Here is a 9590-nt window from a genome sequence, read left to right as displayed (position 1 = left end):
CACACTTATGAAATCTATTTTCTTCTTTTAGCAGCAGGCTAATAATTGATAAAGAGCCAGACTGGGGGCTCTGAGTTTTATGTGACAGATATACAAGGCTGCAGTTCTCCTTGTGTGCGCTTTGCTCGTTCTCGCGACTGCAGCAACTCCAGCCCGAGAGCAAGCAAAGCCCCTCGCCGGCTGGCACGGACCAGGCTCCTCAGCAGCTGCCAAGTAGCCCTGTGAGGGCAGGGCAGATCGCCTGATTTAGCTAAAGCAACAAGAAAGAAGTAGCCAGTGGGGTGACTAAACAGGCGCAGGAGCCAACTGTGTGTACGGCCCCACTTGGGCGGCTGCGGCTGCCAGCCCAGCCCTTCGGGTAAGGTTTGGACACTGGGATGCGCTTGCAGCACTGTCCCAAGCCTCCCTCAGCAGCACCCCAGCAGCTGGCAGCGGCGTGGGGGTGGCAGCGCAGTCTCGCCGTAATGACAGAGTGGGCAAAGCAGCAGAAGCAAAAATGCCCTCATGGCCCTTCTGAAGGCTCCCCCGCTGGCTCTGGTGATGCCTGGAGGTGGGGAAGCATGGGCAATACCAGTGAAAATAACGGGCTACTCCGAGGGCCAGGGCTTTCCTCCCTCCTCTGCGTGTCACCTGAACTACGGTGCCAGCCCCAGACACTGTATCAATGAGATATTGTCTACAATTTATTTTTCTAGATTTTTTTTGCCTCTGCTCTTTTCTGCATGGCTGTTTCCCACCCTTCCCAAACAAACCGCAAGGCAAAGTTTAGCGTATCACAGCAATAACCCATTTCTGGGTGCAGCAGTGCCAGGGTGACTCCTCCGATCCCTTGGCTTTGGGCAGCCACTGGCAAAGGGGCAGGTCAGGTAGAGGAGAGCCAGGCCAGATCCAGGCCAGGCAGAGGAGGGATGCCGTGCTGTGGGACCACCCGTCTCAGCCTGTGCACTGCCTCTGGAATAACTTCCATGGCCACCTCGATCTCTGCGATGCTCTGTGCAGGGATGTGCTCACAGCAGAATGGCCTAACAATGTGAAGACAGGACGAAGAGCCGGCAGCTGCCGGGTATGGGCCCTGCATTTCCGCTAGGATAGATCGTCTCAAGCAAGTCACCTGCGTTTTAAGTGCCTCTGTTTACTCACACATTAAAAGGGAGAGGAGGCAGCAACAAGTAGAAGGTAAAATGGTATGTGTGTGGTGCTAACATTTATCACCAGCTGGGTTTAGTATAAAGAAGAACTGGTTATGTCAGGCATGCCAAGGATGTTGCTGGCTGCACAAGCCCTCAGTGCTCTTCCTTCTGCTTGAAGGAAGAGCACTGATGGGACCTTCCACCGACACCTTGGCCAGATCCTCCTCAGAGGGCATGGCCATGAGTGAGGTGAGAGGGAGCACAGCTCACCACTGGCTGGTCTCGGTGCGAGGGAACAACTCCCCTTCCCTTGCGCTACTCAAAAACTGGTAGGCTAAATTAAATCCTCTTAACACACGGCCTGCCAGCCCCTAGAAAAGCCAGGAAGGAAAGGGTAGGTCCCCATGCCCAATGGCATGCTGGTGGGTTGATCTTGTACGCCATGGGTTATTCCCCATGAAGCAGCTTCATGACTGGTAGCCTGCCTCTCCCTGCTCTGGGCTCGGGGTAGCCCAGAAGATGGTGTAAACTCCATCTTAGGGCTGACCCTAGTGGGAGCAGGATGTTGGGCTAGAGACCTCCCGAGGTCCCTTCCAGCCTGAATGATCCTGTGATCCCTCTGGGTACCACTGAGCGGCCAGCTTGGACTGGCTGCTTCTCCCAAGCTTTTTGCATCCTGTCTTCTGCTCCTCACTCTCCCTCTTTACACGGTATTGACTCTCTGTTCTTTTAAAGTACAGTGAGATTGTGAAAAAAATTAAATGTAAAGCAAAACCCAGACTTAAAATATAGTGAGATTATGGAAAAAAAAAAAAAGTGAAACACAACCCACTCTGAAATTATTTCCATATTGCTTGGCATAACTGAGGGGCAACTCTTTTTCAGGCAGTTCCATTTTTTTGGCCACTTCATTCCCTCACATTGAAGGGCCACAACCGGCTCCTCAGGCTCTCTTGAGAGGCATGACAGGGATAAGCCCCACTTTGGTGAATCTTGCAAAACAGAGAGCACGTTTGCTTCAGTGCCTGGAGCCTGCCAAGTAAGCCTGCCAATGGGAGGTGTTGCTGGCACAGAAAGAGCATTTACCAGGCTTCCCGCTAACAGAAATACCTGGTGCTTGTAGTGATCTTCCTTCTGTTAGGCTGTAAGGAGTCCAAGACTCAGGGGAGGCTGCTTTGTTTGTGCTGAGCCCTGCACGAACACAGCCAGAGAGAGAAGCCGCGCTGCAGTTTCTGATTTTCACTAATTGCATCTGCCTTGATTTTCTCCCCCGCATCATTCCTGTGTAAAAGGACCAGAGCTGCCTCAAGGATATGCCTCATTTTTTGACTCTATGACAGCTGGAGCGCAGTGTCCAACTTCAGGAACGCAGGCGTGCCATGCACACCCTGTTGAGTAAAGGGAAACAAGGTCTATGAGTGTCATCAGGAAACTGGCTTCTCCCCTTCCCTCTGAGGCACAAAACCCACCAGCGAAGCAAAAAGAAATGAAACTTCAACTTTGGGATCTACAAGCTATTTTAGCTATCCCATTCTCAGAGAAACCATCAGGATTTAAAATTTAAAACACATTTAAGATAACAGTCACGTCGGATGCTGCTTCTGTTACAATGGCATCGAAGTGCTCGCTCTGACCCTGGTAACGTTTGTATAGGTGTCACTGAGAGCAAGTCTGAATCGCGCTTGCTCTGGGGGACTTTGCTTCCAGGGACAGCACCACAAAACCAAACTCCCTGCTGAGTTACACACTCAGCTACCAATTCTGCTAGGTCCACTCAGAGACTTTTGTTTCAGGTTAGCTTAGCTTTTAAACCACATCACTGGTGAAATGATGACTATGCAGCACACTTGCACCAAACAGGGCTCTCCAGTATACCAGAAAACAGTTTAGTTTGTAACAGTAGTGTGTTTGCACTCATTTGGTATCAGAGGCCTATACCATGCTGGGGCTCTGGGAAGATGCCAGCTGTGTATAGCTACCACACACTGGGACTGGGGAGAAACAGAATTCCTTGCACTTCGGTGCTGACATTTTAATATTAAATCATTGCAAATTATGATGATTGCTATTCTGCGGAGTACAGATCTTGGCATCTGCTTATAGCCAGAGCGGATAGGGTAGAAGAGCAAGGCTCTGTCTTTAGCTGGTGTCCTCTGGGCTGGGGTTTTTCTACTCAGTTCTTGACTGCCATCAGCAGAGACGTTACACTGAATTCCCATAGTTGGTGCAACGGATACTGCTTTTGGCTGACTTAAATTAAGTAACCTTGTTTACGTCTTCAAACAGTTTGATCCAGGAATTTCATGGGACCTTTACCTTCTACCTCCAAGCTACATTTGGTTGAGTTTGGCCCTGCATGTGGGAAAAACCCTTTGGAGAAGCACAGTAGTTACTGTACAGACACAGCTGCTGTTTTTCCAAATGAAACACAGTATTTCATCTGTTTCAATGCTGTTTTAAGTCAAATCAATTTGGCCCATGACTCGCTCTGTATTTCTTTTGCCAGATTTGATTTTTGTATTTGGACTTTGGGCTGGTAAGTAATAATGACAACAATGTGTCTGAAACAAGAAGATATTAACTCTATTTATACCAGCGCAAGCAGAATTATGAAAGGCTCTCAGACCCAAATTTCAAGCAGGCTTTGGTATGTACGGAATACATTCAGGAGATGAGAGTTTGGCAATGGAGAAATACCAAGGAGCCAGGAGGAAGGTTGGTTGGAAAGAAGATTCAGGTTCGTGCTGTGGTGGGGAGATACAATGAAACAAGCCATCTTATTAGGAGAGGACTAGATCCAGTCTAGGTGCCTGGATCAGTGATGAGCGTGTGTGTAGCGCAAACCCTGTGGCGTAGCACACTTTCTGTGACACATGGGCTAGACTGCAACTACTCACTCCAAAAACGAAATGGTTAAGACAACTGCGGAGCTGCCATGTACAGATCAGTGAAGTATGCAACATCTTACCAGCTGAAATATTTGAGGCCAAACATTAAGTCGTTACTCATTGGGAGCTCTGCCATTAAGCTCCCTCTCCCCTGATATTTATGATTAACACTTTAAAACATCTGCATTGCCTTTTTGACTCAGAATAATTCCAGTTAAAGGGAACTGATTTTCTGTAGCAAAGTTTCTGACCGTTACGAAAGCGGACTTAGTAGTTCAGCTATCTCTGTCCTTTACTATTCCCAAAGCAGTAAATCGCCTTTGGGAAGGAGGTGTCTCCCGGTGCCTCAGCTCACGGCTCACTCCCCAGACAGCTCCCTCCAGGCACACAAGCTGCAGTGGCCACGAGACCCTCCGCACCTCGCCAAGTGCTAATGAGCACTGGCCCCTCTTGGCTTCCCAGGCTACTGGAGGCACATATGAGGAACCATTGGTCCTACATGTTTGACCCCTCCTTTGCAACACCAGCATTAGGGTACCTAGCCAGGCTGATGGGCTCTCCCTTAGATAAGCTAGGACGGAGGCTCTGCCGGCAGCAGAAGTGAGCCTGGTGAGGGAAAGCCACTGTGGACAGCAGGCACTTCCCGAACTCAGGTTTTGGTTGCAGCTCCTGAGAAAGGGAAAGCGAAGTGCGTATGAAGATGAAATAGAGACACACGAGCGCAGAAGCACATGAAGCATAGAGTGAATGTTTTTTCTTTCTACAAGCTCTTCCGAATTAAAAGAGGGAGAAAGCAGAAAGTACTTGAAGATAGGACCTATGGTTGCAGAACCGCATTTCTGAAATACAGATCTCTCAAGTATCAAACTACGCTGCAGAATGACTAATTGTGGGGTGACTAATCCCTGTCTCCCCTCCAAAACTATTACTTCACAGTGGCCAAGAAAACATACCATAAAGATGTTGTTATTGCATCACTCACATTTACTTGCGTTGAGAAAGACTGAGCCTTTTACGGTACTTGTCTGATTACCAAGAGATACGCTTCTTCCATGTAAGAAAAGAAAGGACTACTTTGTTTTCATAGTTCATCCTGGACAGTTGTGAAGGTGTTTGGTTAAATGCCTAGGGACTGGGGAGCTGGCTTTCAAGTAAAGCAAAAAAAATATTTTGGGGGGAGGGGGCAGGGAGATGGCAGAAGCAGATGGATATTCAGGTTGACAGAAAATGAAAACCTGCCTTCGTCTTGCTTTCATTAGTCTTCATTATATGACCACGACAGCTTTAATTGCTGCCCTGCATACATAAGTAATAAAAATGTAAAATGTTTAAATGAACTGTGGCTCCCAAAAGCCATTATAAAAGATTAATGATAAGTACTCTTTGCTAACTTAAACGTCTTCAAGAAACACATCTGAGCAGCCCTTGTGGTTAAGATGATATTAGAACAATATTTGCCGGACCACTTGTCTCAAACCATTATGCACCAAGCTTTGATGGTTTTGATTATTCTGTCTTTAGCTAGTCTGAATTCTAGACATATTTGATTCCAATTTACTCATTCCTGACAAGCTATCCCACTCCTGCAATCCAAAGAAAGAGTCTTCAGGTACTCATAGTTATATTCTGTCTTCAAGAATTGCTGATGTTTGCTTCGATGGTTTTCACTGCCAAAGTTGTTGAATGTAGGGTTTATTAGTAGCACTCCAGAAGTTATCGTGCTAATTAATACAATATCCAGCTGAAGGGCAAAATACACAATCTTTTCTACTTAAATTGGAAGCAGTACCAAGACCCATCTTTAAACTGCCACTTTCCCTTGAGGGGCACAGATTTGACTCTGTTTGAATTCAGATGTGAGAGTGGAGTTTTATTTCTAAAAGGGCATCAAAGCTCCATCTCTAGATGGAGCAAAGGGTCAGACCGTGCCTGAACTTTGCACACATGGCCAACAGAGCAGGGGCAGAATGACAGAGCTAAGGCAACCTTCTGTTCTTTTCCCCCTGCTGTCTACAGGCAACAACCAAACTTCTTAAATGGGCACTACCAGCTTTTCCATGGATAAGCACCTCCCCTGCGAAGTCAGCTAGATTCTCTTGACAGCTACATATCTATGGGAATGAAGAGATCTGCACAGGCAAGCCGAACTTTTTCTGTGTGGTGTACTCTGATGTTTGGCTTTCAATCCAATTTTCAGTTAATACTAACAGATTTGGGAAGACTTATAAAACTTGATACTCTGCGGCATAAACCACTTTCTTGCTATTTAGGATTGAACTAGGATTTTCACAAATGGCAGGAATTTGCTGGCTGCAGAGCTTCTTTATGCCATCCTTTCCAGTGTCACTCGTGGAGGCCAAAAACTGGGGGACCACCAAATGATATATTTCTATGTTCCTTTCTGCTTTAGTGCTCATCTCGCTATATTCCACTCAATGTTGACTTTCATAATACTGTCTCCTCTGCCAGCAGTGGATTATATTGGCTACTTAAGATCTTCCAGGCCTTCACCAGGTCTCCCACACAATGATGTCCAAATTTTCCCATTTCCCGTTCCACTCCTATTAGCTCTCTGGGCTCATTTCTGTACACATGGTCCCATTTCTATTTCCTGACCACCGTTTGGAAGCTGCCTCCCTAGTAAGTCTGGCTCCTGGGCTCTCGTCTCTTCCTGCACAGTCTTCTGGGCTGGTCCCATTCCAACCTGCATGCCAGAAACTTTTCCAAGACAACTATCCCCTCTTCAGTGCTGCAAAACCCCCTGACAACCACCAAACCCATTCTCTGTTCAGCATCGCAGAATAGACTGATACAATTAGGACCGCAGGGTTAATTATATTAGGGGAGAGCAGGATAAGATTGCTGTTCCCAAGAAGTGCAAGGTGCTGGAGAAAGAGGAGCGTGGCTTAGTGTTGCTGTTTCACAGCTGGCTGAGTGAGAACTTGGCTCTACTCTTCCCAGCCTAAGAAGTAGGGGCAGGAGCCCCAAGGCACAGAGACTGGCTTGCCAGGTCTTTTAAATCAGTGACAGGAGGAACAGGAGGAGCTCCTTCCCCTCTCTGTCTCCTTCTCCTCTCGGGGAAACTCCTCGGGGTGGTGCTCAGTCTCCCGCAACTCTTCTCCTGCTGCTGCAGCTGCCCTGGAAGCCCCCAGACATTCCCAGCAGAGTCTGGACGGCTGCTTTGGTGACAACCTGGGCTCAATTTAACGAGAACGTTCACGTTCACTTGCTAAGCTGGCGGCCCGCCAGCATATTTTCTTGAGGCACATAAGAGAGAGAGAAGGGAAATGGTGATTTTTAACAGGTTTTTTTTTTTCATCCAGCGAAACCTGACTGGAATTTCATGGATGAAAGAAAAGGCACTTCTCTAGCCCAGGGGCTTTGTCCCTGCCAAATTATAAGGGCCTGCTGCAAACAATGGAGGTGTTAGAGCTTCTAAAAAAATAAAAATGTTGAAAGAATCTTTTATAACGGAAAATATTAGGCAACCTAAATCTTGGGCCAGCTGGTAGCGGGCAGTATAATATAAGCTCTTTGGAGGAGAGCTGTGCAAATAATGGATTTTCAGAATTTCTCTTCTCCCACTCCCCCCTCCAAGTTTGAACTATTTTAGCTATTTTTCTCCAGCTGAAATTTTTTGCCAAATTCAGCCAGTTGCTAAATTCTCCTCAAATTTTTCTTTTCTCTGTCGACAGGTTTCTTGTAAAAACAAACCCATTCTCCCACCTCCGGCTTGGAATTACGGCATTCACCAGTGACACAGTTAGGAAGAAATCTGCCTGTGGTCAGCTCTTTCTTTTTTCGCTACGTTCTTGTCGGAGCTCACACGTTACAGTAACCAAGCTGGCCTGATAGCTGCGCCTGGCAGCATGCAGGGGACGTTTTCCATTAGTCTCCACCATCCCCGGATCAGCCCGCTCTGGGCTGAGGGCCTTTGCACAGTGTGGGGCTGGAGGTTCATTAGGTTGTGGTTTTCAGGCTGAGTCTTCACTGGACCAGTTCATAATGATGATGTTTTTGGTGTCAACTGCAGACCAGATGTTGCACCTCGGTGCCGTGCTGCCAGAGGGGAGAGCTTTGAGGCGACACAGGAGGCGGGAGGCTCTGAGTGCTTAATGTCATTGATCCTGCAGCGTTTCTTGTTTCCGTGCAGGTGTTAGCAGTGGTGTCCTGGCCAAATCCCATTCTGGCACATCACCAGCTCTGGCAGTTTACCTACTTAAAATCACCTCTGTGCTTCTAATTGCAGGAGTTGTTCCTCAGTTCCCTTCTTTAGCAACAGATTTGTGCATTAGTGGCTGGCAGATGCCTGCTGCATCCCTACCCCACTGCTCCAGGGGATGGCAAAGCCATCCTTGCGCATGCAGTCTCCAGCATCCCTTGGGATGAGCAGCAGCCCCATGCGCAGGGCTGGAAGGGAGCTGCCCCGCGGTGCCAGACAGAAACAACAGAGACCCGAGGTGAGGCTGCAGCAGGCCTGCCCATGGAGGTGGGGCACTATAAATGTATTCAGACAAGCTGCCTGAGCCCTAAAGTGTGGTTCCAAAGTAATGAAATGCTGTTGTTTGGCAGTGGCAGACACTGCCTTGCTTTCAGAGGCTGCTTTATGACTGTTAGCGTAACATAGCCCTTCCAAAACCTCCCCCGCTTCGCTCTTTTCTTTTTTTTTTTTTTAAATTATTAAATCTATCCTCAGAGCGGCTGAGCCAAATTTTCAAACAGAATATTCAGGTCTTCTGTTTAGGGCTTTAAGTGAATGGTAATGTGTGAGTGCATATTATTATAGAGCCCATAAACTGCAGGACCAGACAGATAATGTAGGTACCCACGTTCGAAAACAGAATACTGAAAATTTTGCCAAGAAAGAACTATTAAAACAAATGAATCTCTGGTGGCGATTTAAAGTGAAGTGAAACTCCTAGTGTGAATGTAATCTCTTTTTTTGTTGGTGGTGGCATTGCATCTTCGTTGGAGGCTGTTGGTCCACAGTGAGCTGCAGTCAGCGAGGCCTTTTTTTGTGTCTAGCGCAGCATAAACCGAGCTGGGCAAACTCTGGAGTGGGTTACAGCCCCGCAGCCGCAGGGATTTCCACCAGGGCAGGCTTGGATCCACCGCGCTTAATCGCATCAGCAGAGCAAGGAGGACTCGAGACCACCGGGAACGAAGGCGCTTCTCGGAGCTTCAGTAATGTCTGTAAAGTTCAGCCACATGGGAGCAAAGGAGGGCTAAACCAAAACCTCACATTCAGCGATTTGGCAGTCAACATCGTGCGCAACCAAGGCTGAAATACTAGTTTTTCCATTTTCCTTACTACGTAGCCACTTGAAACATTGCTGCCCTTTTCTTTTAAATCTGGGAACCAGGGTGCATTCCCTGTCCGAAGCTCTGGACAGAAAACTCCTTCTGAAGCTTCCTTTTGCCATTTGAAATCACGATGGAAACTATACAGAGGAAGGATTGTGCTGTAGCTATGGGCCTTCTAAAATGATTGCTTCATGCATAAATATTGATAGTCAGCGCTGACTTCTATTTTTACACAGCATAACTGAAAAAATATACATATAAAACTTAA

This window comes from Aptenodytes patagonicus, chromosome 2, assembly GCF_965638725.1.
Source record: "Aptenodytes patagonicus chromosome 2, bAptPat1.pri.cur, whole genome shotgun sequence".
NCBI classification, from domain to species: Eukaryota; Metazoa; Chordata; class Aves; order Sphenisciformes; family Spheniscidae; genus Aptenodytes; species Aptenodytes patagonicus.
The sequence above is the reverse complement of the archived record's forward strand: the minus strand, read 5'-3'. Positions refer to the sequence as shown.